The 24,486-nt window shown below is 43.9% G+C and overlaps 1 protein-coding gene across 4 annotated transcripts in view; it reads left to right on the top strand.

The window, feature by feature from the left end:
• The window catches only part of GABRB3 (gamma-aminobutyric acid type A receptor subunit beta3), a 232,056-nt gene that overhangs the window by 100,686 nt on the left and 106,884 nt on the right, over nt 1-24,486 (top strand). Inside the window, exon 3 of one of the 4 annotated variants that reach the window (XM_017882404.1) lies at nt 24,313-24,472. The exons of the other annotated variants lie outside the window; for them this stretch is intronic. The gene's annotated coding sequence lies outside the window, so the exon portion shown is untranslated. The remainder of the gene's footprint in view (nt 1-24,312; nt 24,473-24,486) is intronic. 4 annotated transcript variants of the gene reach the window in all.

Below are 24,486 nucleotides of genomic sequence, written 5' to 3'. Positions count from 1 at the left end.
TGCCCACTTTCTGTGCCTGGCTTGTTTGGAATTTAGTCCCAGAAAGAGTGACCTCAGGAAAACACGATAAGAGGTCAATTTGTAGCTCCATTATGATACACTGATTTTTGCTTAAAATGCATTTTGTACATGGGCTTTAGATAGCTAAATATGACATGCACTTGTAATGTTTTTATGAAATAGAGTTTGACTCCATGAAGTAAGTAGCTACTGAACCCCGACAGGCCTCCGTATTCTTTTGCTGTCTCCCTTCTCTTGGCGTTTTTCTCTCTTTAATGGCCTTTTATCATTCTTCCTCCATCACGTTTTTCATCTGTTCTTATACACATCGTGCATCCACTCTGATCACGATATTTGAGGCCCACAGTCTTTCCCATAATCAAAACTTCAGTTTGTGTTTGTACATGGAGAATTATGCCAATAAAATAAATCAATGACATTGGACACTGTAGGGAAGAAAATTTTTTTTCCCTCCACTCTCGTAGGTTCAGGGGCTGAGGGTGGAGGGCTGTGAATTAAAGCAACGTCAGACAGGTGAACAGAAGAAAAGGCCTCTACTAATTTATTACTGCTGAATTTTATGTGCATGGGGCATCATGGAAAGAAGTGAGTATGCAAAGGAGAGGTGAGATTTGAAAGCTTATACCAATCTTCATGGGGGAAAGAGAGAGGGAAACACGCCCTCAGAAAAGAGCAGATGATCTGTAGGAGCTATAAGTGGGTCCTGGGAGGACAAATGGGGCATGTGGTGGCTTGTGACCATGTCTGGGTGTGGTGCTGCCTTCTCTGCTCTCCTGCGGTAAGGGTCAGTCTTCCCTGGTTGTGAAACGCCTGAGATGGGATTTATGACAGTGGAGCTCTTTTTGAAGGGGCCCTATTTTGGGGCAAAAATGAGAATTTAGAGAAAGCTTCTCCCTGCATTTCTTGATTCTCAAATGTCTTCAGCTCAAAATGACCCTATGTCACTGTGGCACGTTCTGGACCTTCCTACAGTTAGTAACGTTCTAAGCACCCAAAGAAAAGGAGGGAGGGGAAAGAAAACTGTAGGAAAAGAGAAAAACACTAAGAAAAAACAAGCAGGATACAGGGTAATTATTCCAGATTTTTCTCGATAAGACCCGTTGTTTCTATAGTGAAACCACTTGTTGGTATATATCAAAGTGAATTAGCAAACTTATAGATGTGAAAATGACAAGTAACTTTTTCCCTGGGATCAAATGAGCTCAAACTCTTTGAGACAGTGACTAGGAGAGAAAACAGAATTCCCTGTGTGTGGTCTGCTCAGCTGGCTCAGAGCCCTCACCACCTTGTCCCCATGGCACTGGGGAGGGGAGGAAAGGGTTGAGTATGTACTTCTAAAACTCATTTCAGTTTCTTAATAGTACAAAGTAAGTTGAAAACATGTCAACCATAAAATTGATGAAGCACAATGAAATCAGTCTGAGATTCTAGCAGGAAAGCCTACCCCAACTAATCAAATAAGAAATTTATAATTCTTCAATACAACTCATCCATAAAGCACTCCCAGCATTTATAAAGCACACAACTCTTACAGATTCTGTTGTTCTCTTGATGAATGTTTAAAGCACTCTTGAAAAAGGAAACCCCCACCCAGAGATTCTCTTTTTAGTGGCACTGGTTTCATCTGGGAACTTGGAGGAATATGTCCCTGCTCCAGCCTTAGCTGGTCTTCTTGTCCTTTGGGCACAACTGTGGTACAACTAAGGCCATCTCTGGCACGTCTTCTTAGACGTATTTGAAAAATGAATTTGGAGTTTGCTACAAATTTGCCAGATACTTGTGTAGCATAATGAAATCTGTTTATTTCAAATCACTTAATGATGGAAGTTTCTCCTAATTTATTTTATTACGGGAAAAACTTTAATCAAGAACCTGAAAGGAAAATGACCAGTTATTCAGATTCTGTTCTGAGGACATTTTTGGAAATAAAAGGCCTTATTTCTCTTCTTGATTGGCATAATGTTGGGGAGATTGTTATTGTCATTTCTTTATACATGACAGTATTTCTTACTTCCTTAAGTGGCCTGGGGCTTATCCTTCAGCAGTCAGCTATCTCATAGATTAGCCAGGCATGGTGGTACACACCTGTGATCCCACCTACTTGGGAGACTGAGGCAGGAGGATCGAGACTGGGAGGTTGATGCCGTGATTGTGCCACTGCACTCCAACCTGAGCGACGTTTCTCTGAAAAAAATAAACAAAAATCAAATAAAATGATTTAAAAATAAATATCTCATAGAGTAGCTGCGTGATAAGGCTGTTTAGCTATGAATGGTCTTTGGAAAAGGCAAGGGCTTGCAAGAAGAAAGAAAGAGGCATAGGAAAAGTGAGTTTTAAAATTTTTACAAGTTGTAGCTGTGTCTTGTGTGTGCATATGTGAATCTCATCGAATTGCTCAAAGTACAGTTACACTTCATAATTTTTTCAGTGTCAGTAGTATCATCCTCCTAAATCTCAGAATTGTAATTTTCCTATGTCAATATTTATGGGAAAAGCTGCAGCCAGGGTGTGGAAGGCCCAGCCGGAGTCGGCTCCTGTGATGGCCGCGCGGCTGGAGAGCTGGCGTGGAGCTGCAGGGACCTGGGCGCCTCTTCTCCTCCCTTCCTCCCTTCCCAGGCCGTGCTCCGAAGCCGCGCCTTGGCGGCCAACTCTGCGCCCAGCCTCCCGCGTCCCTCCGCAGCCAGCATGAAGCTGCTGTCGTGAGACCTGCACCTGCCACCTCCCGGGCCCATGCTGCCGCCTAGACCGGTCTGTTCTGCGCCCTGCCCTGCCCTGCTGCTGCAGACTGCGCCCCGGGCCCCTCTTCCCGCCCACCCTTACCTCTGCCGCCCCTCCGTGCCCACCTGGGGCGTCCTGGACGTCTCGGCCTGGCCTCCTTCCCGCTGCCGCCCCGCCCCGCTTCCCCGCTGGGCTCGAACCCGGCGTTGGGGCGCAGCGGTCTCCGCGCTCAGCTCCCGCTCAGCTGCGCGCTCAGGCTCCCGCACGGGGACACCTGTTGCGCCGCCTCCCAGGTGAGGGTCCGGGGCGCTCCGGCTGGGGCTGCTCTTCCAAGCAAGAGCGCTCCCGCTGCCGCCGGATGCGCAGAATGAACGAGAGAAGTGACATCGTCTCTTAAGGATTCTTTTAAAAAGTAAAAATAGCCATTCTTTTATGTATTTATCTAGAGACGGGGTCTCGCTGTGTCGCGCAGGCTGGAGTGCAGTGGTGCGGTCAGGGCTCACTGCAGCCCGGGACTCCTGGGCTCACGTAGTCCTCGCCTCTCAGCCTCTCCAGTAGCTGGGACGATGGCGTGTGCCGCCCTGCCGGCTAGGAGGGCCATTCCTGACTGAGCCTTCTTTTGGCTACTTGTTCTTGCAAGTGTTGTTCCCATATACCCAGCACTGGCTGTGTGTAAAGCGCCTGTTAAATAATAACCAGTAATGCTGAAGGAAGAGCAGATAGGTCCCTCTCTAGGGGCGGTAGCATCAGCCTGGATCCTACTCAGTTGCATCAGAGCATTCAGGGACGTTTTATTTGTTTGTTCTGCTTTATTGATTTTTGTTTATTATTTTTAAGTTTTTAAAAATTATACCTTAGGCTCTGGGATACATGTGCAGAACGTGCAGGTTTGTTACATAGGTATACACGTGCCATGGTGGTTTGCTGAACCTATCACCCCGTCATCTACATTAGGTATTTCTCCTAATGCTATCCCTCCCCTAATCCCCCATCCCCCGACAGGCCCCAGTGTGTGATGTTCCCCTCCCTGTGTCCATGTGTTCTCATTGTTCAACTCCCACTTACGGGTGAGAACATGTGGTGGTTGGTTTTCTGTTCTTGTGTTAGTTTGCTGAGAATGGTGATTTCAAGCTTCATCCATGTCCCTGCAAAGAACATGAACTCATCCTTTTTTTGTGGCTGCATAGTATTCCATGGTGTATCTGTGCCACATTTTCTTTATCTGGTCTATCATTGATGGGCATTTGGGTTGGTTCCAAGTCTTTGCTATTGTGAACAGTGCTGCAATAAACATATGTGTGCATGTGTCTTTATAGTAGAATGCTGATTTATAATCCTTTGGGTATATACTCAGCAATGGGATTGCCAGGACAAATGGTATTTTTGGTTCTAGATCCTTCACTGGAGCTTTTCTTAATGTCTAGTATCACCAATAGCAACTACATACCATCTATATAGAGGCTTCAGTGCTGGCAGATGCAAATTGTTTTGAGTATCCCTTGTGTTTGCTTATGTAATTAGCTCACTTTGCTTTTTCTGTTTGCTTTAGAAGAAGTTTTCAAGCTCAACCTAGAAGTTTAGGTGGGTCAGTAGCATTATCTCAAATCTGTATGTGGAAAATCAACACAAATTTAATCTTTTGGCTCCAAATCAAATCTTGTCAGAAATATTAGGCATTGAAGACTAAGGTTACATTAGGTTGGAGACTTTTAAACTAGGTTTTATGATAAACTTGCAGAAGTCCACCTACATAGACTCAGTTTAAGTATCATTTGGAAGTACTTCAAACCTTTGTGCATCTCACCTAGGACTTCTCGTGAAGGGGGCTGTAGGCTACAATAATACAGTTTATGAAAGTGTAAACTTTACCTCACCTACCTTCCGAATATAATGTACAAACTCTAATAGCATATTGGATTGCAAAACTCAGTGTAGCGTTGCTTCATTCCACTGTGTCTTCCTTTGAATAGAAAGTCTGTGCTCTTTCTCTTCTGTGCTGAGCCTCACACCTGTAGTCAGCTGTGTGGCCTCAAGCAGGTCCCTTTGCATGGCTCTGTGCCCATGATCATGACTGTGACCTCCTGCACAGCATGAGGGGTGCCTTGGGGGATGGACAGGTCCTCTCTGGAAAGTGACACTGGATTCAGACACACATACTGCAGGTGCAGTGTGCAGCATCAGGAGAATGGCCAAAGGACAGTGGCACTCAATCCTGAGAAAGGGAATCACAGGAAAGGTTAATTTGACCCAAAGGAGAGAAAGGATGAGACTCAAAAGGAGAATCGTGGAACAACTCAGAGCTCTTAGAGGGAGTGGGTGATGGTGGTTGTAGAAGATGGAAAGAAATGAAAAGGTAGCAAAGGAAAGACAGCAGAAATAGAACGGAAGTCTTGGACCAGTATGTAAGTAGCCAAGAGAAAAGGTCAAAGAGAAGGACATGTTTATGTCACAATAGGAGGACTATTGAGGGAGTGCAAGTTAATGGAGAGGGGAAGCCGGGGCGCAGGGGGAGAGAGAGTCTTGGAAAGAGGCCACAGGTGATGAGAACATCACAAGATTTCACAAGATTACAGGCCACTGCCTCTTGGAGGGAAAAGCAGGTTGTGGTGTGAACTATCAGTAATTAAGGAAGCGAAATGATAATGTTAACGTGTTGAACACCTACCCCATGGCAGACAATGTGCCAGGTGCTTTGGACAGATTATACGATTCACTGCTCACAGCACACCAATGAGGAAGATACCAGCATAATCCCCAGTAAGCAAATGAGGAAAGTGCAGCTTTGGGATGCCACACACTTAGCAGACATGCAGCCAGGGCTTAATCCAAACTGTCTAAATTTTGGAGATACTTCCCTAAGTAGGAAGATACTTCCCTAAGTAGGAAGGACATCATTGAAACTAAAGAGAGAAAATTCCTGTGGTAAGGAGAGGGCATTATCCTGTTGGGGGGGGGTCACAGAGCAGATACACCAGGGGTTTGAGAGGTGGGAAAAGAGATAAACCAAGAAAGGAGACAGAACAAGAAGAAGGAGACAGACAGACAGACAGACAGACCGTGGGGCTGTTTATGGAAGAGCGGTGAGCCTTGCTGTGGGGAGTTGGATAGTTTGACAGCAGGACTTTCCAGCTGCCGTCACGGAGGGGCAGGTGCAGTAGTTATCTGGATGCATAGTCATCCTCGTTGTGTTCGACATGGTGTGACTAATCTCCTTAGCCTCGCTCTTCACCCAAGGGTACTCTGCAGGGAATATGTTCATTTATGAATCAATCACCCATGCTTTCATCTAAACTTTGTTTATGTTTCTTAAATCATAGTCCTCTACAACCTTTGGGAGTAATGGACTTGATATTTTGAGTGCCTAATGTGTATAGTTTTTGCGTAGAGAGGTTTTGCTGCTCACTTCCTCAGATGTTATGGTCATACAATTTACTGCCCTTGATTAGGGAACTCTATTTACATATGAGTTAATCTTAGCTGTGTATTATTTTGCCAAGTACACATTGATTCTTCAACAGCACTGATTAAATAACTTTCTCAAGAAAAGACAGAAAAGAGGGAGTATTTAGGGACTACGTGCTCTTAGGAAGAGCTGACATGCCAATTGATAAAAAAAACACACAAACAACATCCAAGATATAGGGAAAACCATATGTATGAGGCTGAGGGTTCTGAAAAGAAGAGTGAGCCTTGGTGTGATTGAGTCAGTTCGGCCCTAGGCAGGGGCTGCAGGCATTCCCAGCCTCATGTAAGAGCTTCTACAAATGATAGTCGTAGAATATTTGCTTTCTGCCAATCATAGTATCAAATATTATTTTCATATTTTTAAGAGCATATCAGACACTAAAATAGCTAACACCATTTACCTTAAAATATCTTAATGCCAATTTACTTTGCTAAGTAAATTGCATTCATTTGAATAGGCATATTCCTTGTTTCCTTGCTTGCAAAGAAACCTGCGAGGTAGGTCCTGTTACTGTTCCCTTTCTACAGGGAAGATAATTGAGGTTCATGGAGAATGGCCTGCATTATAAGGAAGTAGCAACGCTGAGACTCTTGACTCTTGTCTGGGTGACTCCAGAAACTGTGGTCTTAAAACCGCTGTTATGCCGGGTGTTACGCAGGGAATCTTGTTTCCTATTTCTGGAATTATCTTTTTCAAACCTCGTTTTGATTGTTCCATTTCTGTGGCCACCCTCCCTACAGTGCATTAAATGCAAGTCCTTGGCCTGCTGCCCCTGAGCTTGCATCTGGACTTCCTACTTCACATGGGATTTGCAGACCCAAGGTTCTCATGCTTGAGCATGCCTCTGAGTCACGTGGGGGGCTTGTTTCGACACAGCTGGCTGCATCCCACCCCCAGAGTTTCTGAATAAACTGGTCTGGGATGAGGCCCAAGAATGTGCATTTCTAACAAGTGACCAGGTGACGCTGATACTGTGGTCTGGAGACCCTACTCTGGGAATGAGTGCCTGAGACCACAGCAGAAGGAATTACCATTAGATTGTTTTAACTCAGTGCTTAGCGGAGGTCACCTTTTAATACAGAGAACATATTATGATTTTAAGAATTTAAAATAAACTTGGTTAAACCACACCTTTTATAGGGGCTGATACATTTTCAAACAGCCAGTGCAAGCACCCTGCCTTTGGAGTCCACATGCTCCAGGTGGAACTGTGTCACACTTCAAGAGTTTACCATCCTGAACTGGTTCTTCTTGTGCACTGCATCCTGTAGCCGCCTTAGTCAGAGCAGTTAAGATGAAAGGGGGTGGGTGAAAATGTCCTGGGCTTTGTCACTCCTAGATCCTACTAGAAATAAGAAAACTCCACTGCCAACACCTGTGGCCCGCACAAGTCCTGGAAGGCTCCACTGTTTGGCGGTTCACTCCGCGGGCTCTGGCATTGGAGACTTTGACTGGAATCTGGCTGCCCCATAACCCAGCTGTAAAACCTGCAACCGTGACCCTCTGTTTTCCTTCACTGTAGAACAGAGACAGTAATACAGGATGCGTTCGGGGCCGAAGTGAGGTGATATTCACGTATTATGGAGTGGTGTGCTCTCAGTCAATCCCTGTCCTGTTACTTTCACACCAAAAACACCTAACCCCTGCAATTGGTGTGCACTGGGATGGGCACCAGTTCCTGTGCTGGCTGAGGTCATTTTCAGAAAGGATGGATAACCCCTTGCCTCCCTGGAAGAAGGTAGAGATGAGTGTTCAGATCTAGAGGTGGCTGTAGTGGAAATAGAGAGCCCTGTTCCTTCTTGCTCAATGCTTCCTGGGCTGTGAAGTGACTGGCTTCATGATTCTTCTTCCTGACACGTCTTCTTCCCTTTTGAGAGCAACTCTGGCTGTCTAGATGTGTCCTAGGACCATGGAACGTTTCTTCTGCACAAATCCTTCCTCTTTCAAGGCAGGAGGCTCCTCAGACCTCCATTCCCGTAGATACCCTGAGTCCTATGGGTGACATAGGAATCCCTGAAGAGGCAAGAGGCACTAGATTGCCTTCCTACTTCCTGCCCTACCCTGCATTTGACGTGCACTCATGATTAACAAGACAAGTAATGACTGTCAGGTTCTCAGCGGCTTGCAGACCATTTCGTATCCTTCCATGTTCGCCTTTAGTTTCTGAACTGCTTCACATAGGTGGCCAATGGCTCATGACAAGCCTGGAAGGGTCACTGAAGCCCTCGGCCTCCCCCTACTTCACCACCCTGAGTGACTTCAGTGCGTACAAGAAGCTGGGTATGCTGCTGGTGAGTGGAAAGTACATTACCTCTGACAAATGACTTTTCAGAAAGAGTCACAATAAAAATATACTGTTCTTGTTTCCCACCTGCCAAATAATAGAAATGCACTACTCAGTTGGTGCCTTAAAAATTGTTTGACCATAAGTAATATGGTACTTGGGTAGAATGAAGGAGTAATGCTTTCATCTGAACAATTCATTTCCCCTGAAACCTAAATATAGCATCACACTTGGCTGGATTATTGAGGAGTTTCACAGAGGCCGTTTTTTTGGTGCTGGTGTGCTTATGTAAGCATGCTTTCCTTTAGACAGTGGCTTCAGGCTAAAAAGCAGGTCTGTGTGTGCGTGTGTTTGTGCGTGTGCTTGGTAAAATAACAGTCTAAGGTCAGAGGGTTTCTACTGTGAATTATCTGAGGTTGAGAAAGGTTTTATACTTGTGAACCTACTTGTCTCGGTGGCTCACCACATGTGCCATTTCAACACAAATGCATGCTTTTTATTATCATCCATTATAAATAGCCAGGTTTATACTTTTTCTTCCATATAACTTTATAGTTTTTCCTATTGCTGTCATATGAAGTAGCTCATTAGCAACTTTAAAAGAAAAAAAAAAAGAACACATAAGCCTGTACGGCAGTTAGATGAGGTTTTATCATTTCCATTTTGAAGATTAGGGAGTGGTGCCCCAGTAAGATGAAATGACTTGTCAGGAGCGCCCAGCCCTTCCAACGTGAGTGCCCACATCAGCATTGATGGTCTCCTTTTACCTGACACGAGCTCCTTCTTCTCCTTTATTTCCTATTCCTCCTCTTGTCATACTTGGGAAACGGAATGTCACTTTAGGTGGAACAGAGGGTAAATATCAAAAAGAAAATGTTCATTTGCTATTATTACCGTCATTACTACGTCTGTTTAAAAGATACTTTTAGTTTTTAAATCTTGATTCTTTAATTTTATGTTTACATCCAGCCTTACAAATAGCAGTTTGGTAGTCTCTGCTACCTTTGCAATTTTGCGTGATGATTTTGTTTTACATGTGTTAAATGAGAGGATTTAATTCTGTGATCTTGAAGATTTCTTCCCTCGAAATGGAACTCATGGAGAGAGAGAAGAATGGTGAGGCTGGGAAGAGTGATGGGGAGTGAGGGATAAAGTGGGCATGGTTAACATACAGATGGATACAGTGAAGAAGATCTAGTGACAGGTGGCACAGTAGGGTGACTATAGTTTAAAATAACATATAAATAATAATTAAAATGCTAAAATATAAAATAAATGTAAAAAATATACTATATATATAATGTTTTTAAAAAAGTAACTAAAACAGTAGAATTGGAATGTTCCTAGAGTTCTTAACACAAAGAAATGATAAGGGCACTCACGCCTGTAATCCCAGCACTTTGGGAGGCCAAGATGGGTGGATCACCCGAGGTTGGGAGTTCAAGACCAGCCTGACCAACACGGAGAAACCCCGTCTCTACTAAAAATACAAAATTAGCTGGGCGTGGTGTTACACGCCTGTAACCCCAGCTACTTGGGAGGCTGAGGCAGGAAAATTGCTTGAACCCAGAAGGTCGAGGTACGGAGGTCGTGGTGAGCTGAGATTGCGCCATCACATTCCAGCCTGGGCAGCAAGAGCGAAACTCCATCTAAAAAAAACAAAAACATAAAAAACACCAAAGAAATGATAAGGGCTTGAGGTGATGTGTACCCCATTACCCTGGTTTCATCGTTACACACAGTATGACTGTATCAGAACATCACATGTACCCCATAAGTATATGCAACTATGAGGTACCCATAATCATTAAAAATAAATACTAAAAAAAATGGATTTTAATATACAAAAAAATGATTTCTTCCCACCACAAAACATACACAATCAAGATTGATTGAAATTGTAAATGAAGATGAGACTTACAATTCTGGCCAACATGGCGTATTCTTCTTCTTGCCATGCCCCTTCCACAACTGAAACACCCTGAACATGGTACAACAAAACATGGGAGGATTCTGACAGGTGGAAGAATAAGACCACAGAACGGAAGACCACCATGGTGGTGGTTTCCCGGGATTTTTGTTGTCTCCTGTGTTTTCGAGACGTGGTGCTAGAGAAGGCTACATCCTGGAAGCACTGATGGAGAACTCCAACCAAAGCCCAGCTCCCAGGCAAACACCCAAAAGGGCGCCCCAACAGAACGGAAGACATTCTTGACAACACCTGCCCTGGTCCAGCCAAACACCAACAGAAGCATTGCATCTCCCTCCCACTCCCATAGTTCCCTGGGGTTGAAGTGGGAACTAATAATCCACCTGTCACTAGCACAGCAGAAACAGTAGCAAAATTCAGATTCCCCTGTCAGGCGGTGTTGACCAGCTGACCAGGGAGCTGATCCTCCATCCCTCTCCTGTCAAGCACATGCTGACAGGCCTTAGTAGAAATTGATCTTCCATCCAGTTCTCCCAGTGGGGTAGTGTCGGTAAAGTCCAGTCGGGAGTTAAACTCCACCTTGACCTAGAAACAAAGAAAGTAATCACAAAAGATCTAACATCTGTATCACCAGACACCTAGAAGAAAGGAGTATGGGCCTGAAAAAAAATCCAAGGTATAATAGCTGGAAATTTCCCCAAATTTGGCAAATGCTGAAAGGAAAGAAATATCAACTATGAATTTTATAGCCAGCAAAAATATCTTTTGGGATATTCCCTTCAAGGTATTCTAAGATGAAGGGAAATGTAAGAGAATGTGTCCTCAGTAGACCTACCTAGAAAGCATGTCTAAAATAAGTTCTCTTAGACATGAAGGAAATGCTGACAGAAGAGGGTTGACAACCATGAAGGAAGACAGAACAATGGGATGAGTACATGAGTGATAAATACAATAGGCTGCCCCTCTCCTCAAGAGTTTTAAAAACTTCTGTTTGAAGATTGAAACAAAAATTAACGTTACTATCTGATGTAGTGCTCAGTGAATGTAGAGGAGGCCTGGGCAGCATAGCAAGACCCCATGTCTACAAAATTTAAAAACAATGAGCTGGGTATGGTGGCACATGCCTGTAATCAGTCCCCAGCTACTCAGGAGGCTGAGGTGAGGGTCGTTTGAGTCCCAGAGTCCGAGGTTATAGGGAGCTATGATCACCACTGCACTCCCACCTGGGCAATAGAGTGAGACGCGGTCTCTATTAAAAACATGTAAAGGAAATTCTGAAGTCATTTCTATTTTAAAAGATGGGAGAATAAAGACTTAATAGAGGACAAGTTTTTAAATTTTGCTCAAAGTGTTAAAATGCTGATACCAATAGGCTCTGATGTATGACTTACGTATACGTTAAAACTTAAAATAATCGCTAAAAATCATACAAAAATATACATTGGAAAACACTATAGATAAATTAAAATGGACTTCCAAAAGATGTTCATGTGATCTATAAGAATGCAAGAGGAAAAACGAACAGAGGTATAGAAAACAGAACAAACAGAAAAAAAGAAATAAATTGGCAGGCTTTAGCCTTGACCTGTCAATATCTATTTTAAATATAAAAGGTCTAAACATAGCAATTTAAAGACAGGGATTTTCAGAATGAATAAAAACTAGGATGCAAATTCATTGCATGCTTTCCGATAAACTCACATTAAACATGACAGCACGGGTAAGTTGAAAGTCAGGTGATGAAAGATATGTTATACAGGCACTAACTTTTAAAAAAGCAGGCATGACTATGTCAGATGATGGAGATTAAAGAACAATGAAAAGAAGGACATCGCATCACAATTTAAAACATCAGTGTAGCAATTAGACATAGCAGTCCCGAATACGCATGCACCAAAACCATGAACTTCGTGACACCAAAACTAATAGCTTAAAGGAGAAACAAATTCACCATTAGAGGTGGAGATTTCAGTACCCCACGTTTAGTAATTTGTAGAGCTATTAGATAGAAAATCATATAATGTTCATAAAAATAGCACAATTGAAAAGTTGAATACATCAGTCGTTGCCAGGGTTGGGATTAGAGAGGAGGGAGGCTGATGTGGCCCTGAAGGGGGTCACGAGGGAGACCTGTCACAGTGAACGATTCTGATTGGTTCTGTATCTCAATTGTGGTGGTTGCACAAACCTGTACATGTGATAGGATTGCACAGAACTACACACACACACACACACACACACACATGCTTATATGTAAAGCTACTGAAACCTGAATGTGGTCTGTGGAATGTACCAATGACTATCTCCTGGTTTTTGATCTTGTACTAGAATTATGCCAGATGAGAGCCGTGGGGGACACTGGGCATGGGGTGTGTGGAACCATCCTGGGCTTTCGAACATTTGCAACATCTTGTAAAGCTATAATTACTTTAAAACAACTGTAAGGGCTGGGCGCGGTGGCTCAAGCTTGTAATCCCAGCACTTTGGAGCCCCGAGACGGTGGGGGGATCCACGAGGTCACGAGAATCGGAGACCATCCTGGGCTTAACACGGTGGAAAAACCCCTGTCTTCTACCCTCGAAAATACAAAAAAACTAGCCCCGGGTGGAGGTGGCGGCGCCTGTAGTCCCCCAGCTACTTGGAAGGGCTGAACAGGAGAATGGGGTGGGTAACGGGAGGCCAGAGGCTTTTGGCCCAGTGAGCCTGAGATCCCGGCCACTGCCACTCCAGCCTGGGGCCGACAGAGCGAAATTCTTCATCTCAAAAAAAAAAAAAAAACAACGCGACTGTAAAGCAAATGAAGAATGCTAACACTAAACGATGTGCTGGGTCTGTTGGAGTTGCCTCTGTGTTCCTGGTAATGCTTTTCCTGTCCTCATGTCAATGTGTTTTCCTTTCCTGACCTGATTTGGGTTGGAGTTATAATGACGCTGCCCTGAAACATACTCCTGTGCACTGTGCACTAGAAGGGCCTTTCTCTTGTGATTGCTGGGGCGAGCTGTGCGTGCGAGGACAGGGGTTGTGGGCACCTTTTTTCTAAGGCCGAGGCTCTCCCTGTTCATCTGTGCAGGGGCACCTCGGCATGGAGCCACACACAATAATGAGGCCTAATTGTTGTGGGGTTTTACGCAAACCATTGAAAGCTAAAAATAAGGCCGTTTGTTTCCTGATGCAGGTGTAACAGCTGTGGAAATGCCCCTGGCTGTGAACCGGGCAGTGTAACCCAGTGAGGAAGTCGTGGTTGGCTGTGTCTATGGATGGGAGGGGAGGATGACTGAGCTTACTTACTCCTTGGATAAATCTTCTTTTCTGCCCAACCCAGTAGAGAGTTAACACTTTATATTCTGTCAGGGTTCTTTTAGAGCTATCTTTGAAAGCATAGAATCTTTGAAAATTGTAACATTCATGCTTTTCTATGGTAACAGCAATGCCTATTTTCTTTGTATGAAATGTGGATAAAGATGAAAGAGGATAAGTATAGATCAGCTGGGAAGATGTATTTCTGGTAAACATCCTTCCTTTGTATGCACTGCACAGGTTCTAAAGCCTCCGTTCATTCAGAGGGATTGTGTTTTGATGATTATTAAAGATGGCATCTGAGGAAAGTTAGGAAGTGCAGTGGAGATGAGTCATCTGTGGGTTATATTTTAATTTGACTATCTCGGCTGAGTTTAATTGAATACTCAGTGTCTGTTATATAATACAACATTTTTTTCATGTGGTTTGTGGCAATCAGAGCTACACGTCAGGCATAACAACCATATTAAGAGCTTAGCAATCATATAGCCAAATTCCTTCCTAGGCAGTACTTCGGCCTGAGAACTGGAAGGATGCTGGTCCATGCAGGTCTAGGTTCACATCCTGGCTTGCTTTCCCCCTGCTTAGCCAGGCTGTTTCTGGTGGGATGAGCTCCTGCATCTCCTTGGGTATCCCCTCTCTTCATTGCAAGACCCCCTCCCATCCCCACTCTCGTCTTCTCTGCGTCCCATATGCATTTCCCTCGCCATACCTGAAACCCCTTCTTGCTCTTGTGCGTGTAAGCCTTTCCCTGCACACTACTGTGCTCCACTCCAGAGGCCAGAGGTGCTGCTTTTGTCTGCGTTCCCCAAGCACCTCGTAAATGTTCCCTGGCTGACGAGTGAATATGATGATGAAAAGGGACGCCCGTGCAGACATCTCCCAGGGGTCTTGCATACAGGTGCTGAGAATTAAAGGAAACTTTAATTTGACTTAGCTCTTAGATGCCAAGTGTGTTAGATACTGAAGAGTTTGCAAATAATTAAGGGGAGGCAAAGAATTGTGTGTGTGTGTGTGTGTGTGCGTGTACATGTGCTTTGCGTGTGGGTTTGTATGTATGTGTGTATGAGTAGGCATGTGCACGTATGTGGGTATGTGCTTTGCGTGTGGGTTTGTATGTATGTGTATGTGTAGGCATGCGCAGGTATGTGGGTATGTCATAGTTTTCTCTTGAGCATATCAGTGTTGAGAATTCAGCTGGTGATCAGGAATCATGAGTCTCCTTCTCTGTGACTATCTCAGACTACTCAATTTGCCTGTTTTTACCTACACTAATTGTCAGTGAGGAAATATTTCTTTTAATTTTTTTTTATTCTTGGGTGGGCACAGTGGCTCAAACCTGTCATCCCAACATTTTGGGGGTCCAAAGTGGGAGGATCACTTGAGTCCAGGAGTTCGGGACCAGCCTGGGCAGCATAAGGAGACCCCCACACCTCTACAAATAATTTAAAAATTAGCCAGGCATACTGATGCAAGCCTGTGGTCCCAGCTACTTGGGAGTCTGAGGTAGGAGGATCGTTTGAGCCTAGGAGGTTGAGGATGCGGTGAGCCATGAGCATACACTACTGCACTTCAGTCTGAGCGACAGAGCGAGACCCTTCTCAAAACCCCTTGCACCCCCCAAACCAAACAAATATTTTTATAATTCATTATCATTTCTGGATGTGGGCACTTGGCATTTCACTTTAACATCATAACAGCTCTTTGTGGTGTACCAAGCAGGTTCTGTTTCACTTTGCAGGTGGGGAAACTGAGGCTCACAAGAGTTGTGACCAGAAGAGGCAAAACCAGATCTACAACCCAGGTTGTCTGTATCCTGGGTGCTTTCCCCAAAATATCCCACAGAATCTGGCTGCTATGTGGTGGTGGTTCTCTGTATGATAAACAGGCCTGGACTTTCGCCAGATTTGGGGAATAGTCCTTACTGTCAAAGCATTTTGGGCAGTTGCCAGTTGCTTTTCATTCTAAATTAGGCAACTATTAACTCTGATGTATTTATCCTCTATATATAGAAGCTTAGAAGAGAGAAACGAGGAAATTGAGTTGGGGTTTCAAAAATCCCTCACCATCTGAGATTGGGTGGTTTTAACTACAAGGTAACAAAACTGTTTATTACACACATTTGGTTGCTATGGAAATAGCCATAGTTGTCCTAATCAACTGAATATCTAGAGGATCCTAGTGCCACCACATTTACATGTATATTTTCCCTTTTTCTTTTTCGAGATGAGTCTTGCTCTGTTGCCCAGGCTGGAGTGCAGTGGCACGATATCGGCTCACTACAAGCTCCGCCTCCCGGGTTCAAGCAATTCTCCTGCCTCAGCCTCCTGAGTAGCTGGGATTACAGGTGCCTGCCACCATGTCTGGCTAATTTTTGTATTTTTAGTAGAGACTGGGTTTCACTATGTTGGCCAGGCTGGTCTCAAACTCCTGACCTTGTGATCCACCCACCTCGGCCTCCCAAAGTGCTGGAATTACAGGTGTGAGCCACCACGCCCGGCCCCATTTTCCCTTCTGATGCTCAGGCCTTCTGTTAGTGGCCGCTCCCTGAAGTGTGCCTTTTAAAGGGATTCCTCCCTGATTCCTGACAATACTGGCAACAAGATGCTTTTACAATGTAGCTGTCTGTGTGGGCCTCCCCATGCGTGGCCCGGTGCAGGCTGGCGCCCATGGTGGGTGGTGCTTTCTCTCCAGGAAGGTGCTGGATTATGCTAATAAACTACCCCTTTCTTGACAAAGAACATGTATTTCTTCCTCATTTCCATCTTCTTCTTTCTACTGTCTATTCAGACTACCAGGTGAATCGGTTTGGAAAACGGGATATTTCAGTCAAGTTTGTTGAAAAGAGTCTCAAGATTTTCAGCTTTCCATTTGCCATCATCATGAGACTTAACTATTTTTTCTGGGGGGGTGGGGACATCGCCTAGACTGGAGTGCTGTGGCACGATCTTGCAACCTCTCCCTCCCGAGTTTAAGCGATTGTCCTGCCTCAGCCTCCCAAGTAGCTGGGATTAAAGGTGCTCCCCACCACGCCTGGCTAATTTTTGTATTTTAATAGAGATGGAGTTTCACCACGTTGGCCAGGCTGGTCTCAAACTCCTGACCTCAAGTGATCCACCTGCCTCGGCCTCCCGAAGTGCTAGGATTACAGGCATGAGCCACGGTGCCTGGCCTTAACTTGCTTTAAATAAACTATTGGTTTCATTTTTCAAACAGAAAGTGAAACTTCAACAAGCTAAAGAATAGTGCATGACTTGAACCATTGACAGTGGTCCCATGGCTGCCTCCAACAGCCTCCCAGGCCCCTTCCTGAGCCATCACAGGCATCTGAAGGCACGATCTTCACCCCTGGGTCTCAAGAACAAAATAGAGTGGACGTAGCCTCTGTATTCATGTGGCTGAATGGGAAAGTGAAAACAAATTCCAGGGACTGAAATGGAGTTGCTTGTAGGAGCAATTTGATCAATGTATTTTACTGTGGTGATTCTCACCTATGACCTGTCGTCCAAATGGGTATCCCGTGACTTTCTTTGGTACTGAATTCTGGTTCTGAGTGTTCCATTTCAACTGACAACATAGCAGTTCCAGAATGTTTGCAATCAAAATGGCCAATTTCCATTCAGATGTCAATCACTATGCGTGAGGAAATCAACATTACCTCACAGATGTGTGAGCACCTACACAAAGCCTGCAAATGCTGGACAGGAAACCTCATGCAAATAATACGGCAGCATTGTCAGGAATGATGGAGGAATCCCTTTAAAATGTACACTTCAGGCAGCAGCAGCTAACAGAAGGCCTGACCATCAGAAGGGAAAATGTACATGCAGATGAATGTGTGGCAGCAGTGGGATCCTCCAGATATCCAGTTGATTACAAGAACTATGACTATTTCCATAGTCAGCGGCATTCTTTGGAATCAGACAGATGTGTATGGACTGGAGTGTGTACATATTAGGGCCATAACTTAATGTAAGCTCCCATCGAGTTCTTGACTGCTGCCTAGATAGAGCTGATTTATTGAGATAGGGGAATTGCAGTAGAGAAAGAATTTAATGCACATAGAGCCTGCTAGATGGGAGACAAGAGTTGTATTATTTCCTCAATCAGCCTCCCCCTAAAATTGAAAAATTCAAAGGCTGGGGTTTTTTAGAGATAGTTTGGTGGGCAAGGGGCTGGGGAATGCTGACTGGTCAAGTCGGGGATGAAATCATAGGGACCAAAACTGTCTTCTTCTTGTTTTTCATTCCTGAGTGGGATCACATAAATAGTTGAGCCAGTTTACTGGTCTGGGTGGCACCAGCTGGTCCATCGCAGTGCACAGTCTGAAGAATGTCACAAACATCAGTTTCAGGTGTTACAATGGTAAGTTATCCATAGGAGCGACTGGGCAAGTTTGGAACCTTGTGGCCTCTGGCTGCAGGGCTCCCTAGCCATAAATTCTAATCTTGTGGCTAATTTGTTAGTTTAACGAAGGCAGTCTGGTCTCCAAGTAAGGACGGGGTTTGTTTTGGGGAGGGGCTGTTATCTTCTTTGTTTCAAAGTTGAACTCTAAGCTGAATTCCTCCCACAGTTACTTATGGTTGGGCCCAGGAATGAACCAAGGGCAACTTGGAACTGAGAAGCAAAATGGGGTCAGTTAGGTCAGAGTTTCTTTCACTGCCATCATTTTCCTATGTCAGACTTTTCTGTCGTAATTTTTCCAAAGGCAGTTTCATTAAGTGAATAAAACCCTTTGAAATTCAGTTTCCTATGAACTAGAGATGACACTTCTGCTTCTCATGTTTGCTGTGAGAATTTAACAAGGCCACCTGTATAAAGCACCTAACACAGTGTCTGAGACATACCATGATCTCACTAATACTCCCTTTTCTGGTCTTCAGCTCACTGTGTTTAGAAAATAAACACAATTTTACCCACACTTGAGCATATGGGGTGGCTAGCTTGTCACCTAACATCCATCCATAGATTTAGATCATACAGGTCTCTGTTACTAAACTAGGGCAAGTGAGTATTAGTATGTTAGTATTTCGTTGTCAGAATAACTTTGGATTGCATTTGGCAGTTAGGATTCAAGTCAGAGAATTATCAACCATTGATCACCAGTTTTCTCTGAAATAATCTGAACACTGGTGAAGAGAAGCCACTCACCATTTGATACCGCTCAAAGGTGAAGAATATTCCATTAAATAAAACACTAAAGATAAACCTCTCCTCAGGAGACAAAGGGCCAACCCCTAATGAAGCCCACGCTGCGGGTCCTACGGTCGTCTCCTGCTCACGAGAAACTGGTCGCTTCTGGTGTGAGTTAAGATGAATGGAGAGGGAATTGGTTCGGTGGCTCACGCCTGTAATCCCAGCACTTTGGGAGGCCGAGGCAGGTGGATCACAAGGTCAGGAGATTGAGACCACGGTGAAACCCCGTCTCTACTAAAATACAAAAAATTAGCCGGGCGCGGTGGCGGGTGCCTGTAGTCCCAGCTACTCAGGAGGCTGAGGCAGGAGAATGGCGTGAAACCAGGAGGCGGAGCTTGCAGTGAGCCGAGATCGCGCCACTGCACTCCAGCCAGGGGGACAGAGCGAGACTCCGTCTCAAAAAAAAAGAGAAAAAGCTGAAGAACATAATAAAGACTGGAAGTTCCCCAAATAGTGAATTGCGTTTCCCTTCTTCCTAAATACAGAAAGGAAGGGTGTTACTTGCCACTCTGAGACAGATGGAGCTACGAGGTAAAGCATCATTATTGCTGTTTCAGTCTCTGTTTGAAACATCGTTTGCTGGGACTTAGATCAACAAGGATCTCAAAACTCAGACAAGAATTTTTTATTTTAATCCTGCATTTTAGGACAGGGGTCCCCAATCTTTTTGGCACCAGGGACCAGTTTCATGGAAGACAATTTTTTCCACAGATGGGGGATTGGGGGAGGGGTATGGTTTCGGGATGAAACTATTCCACCTCAGATCATCTGGCATTTGACTCTCATAAGGAGTGTGCAACCCAGATCTCTCACATGTGCAGTTCACAATAGGGTTTGCGCTCCTATGAGAATCTAATGCTGCCGCTGATCTGTCAGGAGGCCAGGCTCAGGCGGTCAAGCTCATTCCCCTGCAGCTCTCCTGCTGCTGTGTGGCCCAGTTCCTAACAGGCCATGGGCTGGTCCCAGTCCACAGCCCAGGGACTGAAGACCTCTGTTCTAGGATAGTCAGAGTGAAATGAACAAAGGTTAGCTATGTGTAAGGTACTTAAGGAAAAATCGTAAGTTTGCAGCAAACAAATCATGCCCCTCAGGTTTTCTGAGAGACTCTGATTTTATGTGTCAACTAATCTTTATTGGCAACATTTGCTATTTATGAAGTTTGGGAAGGATGAACTGAGTTTGCCTTGCACTGAGTCACTAGACAATTTACCTTTCCGGAGCTGGAGGGAAATGAGAGATGACGACTGCCTCCCTTTTTTACGGGTGTGGAGGTGGAAGCCCAGGTAGGTGAGTTCTGCTGAGAGTGACAAAGCTCAGCTCGGGGCTGTCCCCTGTACCACGCGGCCTGACAGAGGAGGCAAGCGCTATCTGACAGCTGTGAAAATATGCATCCGTATCTGACGGCTGTTAAAACATGCATGTCCCAAAACAACGAAGAGATGAGAGGCAAATAACAGAAATGGAAAACTAACTTGCCCATATATGCTAGTCAGAGGTTTAATAACCATAATATAAAAAGAGTGCTGTGATAACAATAACTCCAACCCTGAACAAAACAGTGATGCAGGTGACTTGTGCTTGGAAATTAAAAATGTAAATTAAAACAATGATGAGCTTCCTCTTTGGTCTGTCTGATGAGCTGACTAGCAGGTGCCTGAGTTGTGAGGCCGTTCAGGTATACAGGCACCGACAGGTACAAGTACACAGGTATGCAGAAACCGAGGGTTTTCCCATGTGCTCATAGCCATAAAATGTGCATTCACCCCCAGTGTGCATCTTACAAAATAATAATGTGGAAGCTTGCCTTTATGTCTATGGAGGTGTTCATCATTATGTTGTTTATAATAGTTAAAAGAGAGAGGTGGGTTAAATAAATTATGATATGTCAGACAGTAGATTTGCACATAATGAAGTGATTATTAAAGAATTTTGAATGTGGAAAGATGTTCAGCGTGAAATTTTACATAATGTGAAGCACGCAGCACAAAATTCAATATAAGCATGATCTCCACTATATTAAATTAACCCATATGTGCAACACAAACTTGTAAATCAATTCACCAAGATATTCACAGTACTTATCTCAAGATAGTGGGGTTTTTGTTTGCTTTATTTTTTATAAACATTCTACAATAAACAGAAATTATGTTATAATCAGAGAAAGGAATATACTTATTTAAAAATAATTGCTAGGCAGGGCATGGTGACAGTCTTAGCTACTCGGGAGAGTGAGGTGGGAGGATAACGTAACCCCGGGAAATCAAGGCTACAGTGAGCCGTGATTATGCCATTGTACTCCAGCATGGGCAACGGAAGTGAGACCGTGGCTCCAAAAAAGGCAAAACTAAAACCAAAACCAAAAACAAACAAATAATTTACAAAGATAAATTAAATTGAACCTCCCTTGCGTTTTTTCAGGTAAGGTCTCACTCTGTCACTCAGGCTGGAGTGCAGTGGTACAGTCACAGATCACTGCAGCCTTCCTCATCTCACATGCTCCTCTTAAATCAGCTTACCCAGGAGCTGGGACTACAGGTGTGTGCCACCTCAGCTGGCATTTTTTTTTTTTTTTTAATTTATTTTTTGGAGAGATGGAGTCTCACTATGTTGCTCAGAATGGTCACAAACTCCTGGCCTCAAGCAGGCCTCCTGCCTCGGCCTTCCAAAGTGCTGGGATTACAGGTGTGAGCTACTGCACTTGGCCAAACCCATTTTTAAGAGCACCTTTATTGGCCGGGCGTGGTGACTCACGCCTGTAATCTCAGCACTTTGGGAGCCCGAGACGGGCGGATCACGAGGTCAGGAGATCAAGACCATCCTGGCTAACACGGTGAAACCCTGTCTCTACTAAAGAATGCAAAAAATTAGCGGGGCGTGATGGTGGGCACCTGTAGTCCCAGCTACTCGGGAGGCTGAAGCAGGAGAATGGCGTGAACCCAGGAGGCGGAGCTTGCAGTGAGCCGAGATTGTGCCACTGCACTCCAGCCTGGGCGACAGAGTAAGACTCCGTCTCAGGGAAAAAAAAAAAAAGAAAAGAAAAACACCTTTATTTACCACAAATTTAAAAATTTGAAGTCATCGAACTTTGAATATTATATTTATAGCGTATCTTCTGTAGATTGCAAGAAATAGCTATGGCCGACCTCATAATGGTATTATTTCCTGGTGTTCTTTGCATTTGGGATTTATTGTTTTAACATTCAAGCAGTTTATTAGTCCGAATAAACATTACAGTCATGATCTGATTGAGTACTTTTCCAAGCTTCTTCCCAAATTTTCCATGAGCCTTGAAAAAAGGAACTTACCTAAATATTCAAACACTGCGGTTTATTCCTTCTCAGTTTCTACATGCTTCCTGTTTAAAAAATATTTTGGCCAACATTTATTCGATGTATTGAGAACTTTACATGCATAGTTCTGAAACTGCCTTTGCAAAAATTATGACAGGAAGAAAATTGTGACAGTGAAAAAGATCTGACGTAACCATAACCACCCAGTGGGTTCATTTTGCCTGCTGCCCCGGTACAGCCAATATATCAAGATAGAGGAATTGCATAGAGAGTTTAACTCATGCAGAGCCAGCTAAATGGGAGACTGGAGTTTTATTACTCAAATCAGTCTCCCTGAAAACTCAGAGTCTGGAATTTTTAAAGGATAATTTGGCAGTTAGGGGACCAGAGAGTTCGGAGTGCTGATTGGTCAGCTTGGAGATGAGATCATAGATGATTGAAGTGGATTCTTCTTGCTGTCTTCTGTTCCTGGGTGGGATTGCTGAACTGGTTGAGTCAGATTACTGGTATGGATGGTGCCATCTGATGCATTAGAATGCAGGGTTTGAAAAATATATTGAACATCAATCTTAGGTTTTACAATAGTGACGTTATCCGTAAGAGCAATTGGGAGGTTCAGAATCTTTTGGCTTCTTTCTGCATGACTCCTAAACCCTACTTTCTAATCTTGTGGTGGTGAATGTGTTAGTTTTACAAAGGCAATCTTGTCTCCAGGCAAGAAGGGAGTTTGTTTTGGGAAAGGTCTGTTATCCACCTTATTTTAAAGTTAAACTCTAAACTAAGTGTCTCCCAAAGTTAGTTCTGCCCACTCCCAGGGATGAGCGAAGGCAGGTTGGAGGTTGGAGGCAAGATGGAGGCGGCTAGGTCAGAAACTCTTTCACTGTCATGATTTTTGTCCCTGTTGTAACTGTTGCAAAGGCAGTTTCAGTTTTACTTGGTACTCAAAATAATACACTAAAGTGTATACTCATGTTATCCTTATTTTGAAGAAGAGGAAAGCAGGACTTAAAACTTCAGGCTGTCAGACTCTCCCTTTTCTGCCCCACATCATTCATTTTCAATTTCCTATATTCTGGAGATAGAATAAATCAGCGTGAAGAAACATTTTCATTGTTGCAGTACAAAAATACAGATTTACCCTCCTTTTAGGGTACAACTCAGTGGTCTAGGAAACTGCAAATCTTCCCTTGTTTTTTGAAGCCATAAATTGGAAAGGATTAAGGGTTTCATCTAAGCTAATGCTCAACTTGCTGTTGACTATTTCCAGGAAAGGTTTATGGCCTCTATTTATACTTCTACATATATATTTATATTTGTGATATATTTTTATTACGGACATATTTATGTTTTGATGGAATTATGGCTCCAGCTGTTTCTATGGCATCATGCAATTATAATTCATGTGATTTTTCTTTGGTTGTATTTGTCATCTTTGTTTCTGATAAGATGTTAGCCTCATGATGATAAGAAAACCAAATTCTGCCAAAATACATGTAAAGAGGTTTATTCTTAGCCAGTAGGCGTGACCATGGCCTGGGTTACACAAACTCAAGAGTCCTGAGCAAGAGTGCCTGAGGCCGTTCAGTTAGTTTGGTTTTACAGTTTGGTTCAATACATGAATTGCAGATAAAATCGTCAGTACCTGGAAGGTATACGTAGGTTCTGCCACAAAAGGAGGGACATTGGGGCTTGCAAGTCATAGGTGGGTTTTAGAGATTTCTTGGTTGACAGTTGGTTGAGAGTTAAGCTGTTATCTAAAGACTTGAAGTCCCTGGGGAAAGGAATGCCTGAGTTAAGATAAGGGGGTTGTGGGGCTAAGGCTTTTGTTATGTAGAGGAAGGCTCATAGGTGGCAGCCCTCAGAGAGAATAGATGGTGAATGTCTCTTCTCAGACCTTTAAGGTGTCAGGCTCTCAGTTAATCTCTCCTAGATCCGGGAAAGGCCCATAAAGGGAAGACCTGGCTGCAGGAATGGAGATGCTCTACAGTGAAAATTTTCCCCACAAAAGATGGCTTTGTAAGGGATATTTCAATCTGTTAGTCCTGTGGCAGCCATTTCGAAATATGTCAAAGAAATATATTTTGGGATAACATGGTTTGATTTCCTTCAGGGCCTCCTGTCTGCCATGTGATGCTGTACCAGAGTGAGGCTGGAGAGCGAGCCACATCGTATCGGGTTAAGAAAAAAAACCATCGAAATGAGATGTTATGGTTTTTAGGGTGTGACTCCCCAAGTGCCTTGGATATGAATTTTGGCAAGAGGAAAAAAAGGTCAGAGTTTAGTT

This window comes from Rhinopithecus bieti, unplaced genomic scaffold (genome assembly GCF_001698545.2).
Source record: "Rhinopithecus bieti isolate Rb0 unplaced genomic scaffold, ASM169854v2 scaffold_13247, whole genome shotgun sequence".
Taxonomy (NCBI): domain Eukaryota; kingdom Metazoa; phylum Chordata; class Mammalia; order Primates; family Cercopithecidae; genus Rhinopithecus; species Rhinopithecus bieti.
This window is presented reverse-complemented; position numbering and strand designations above follow the sequence as displayed.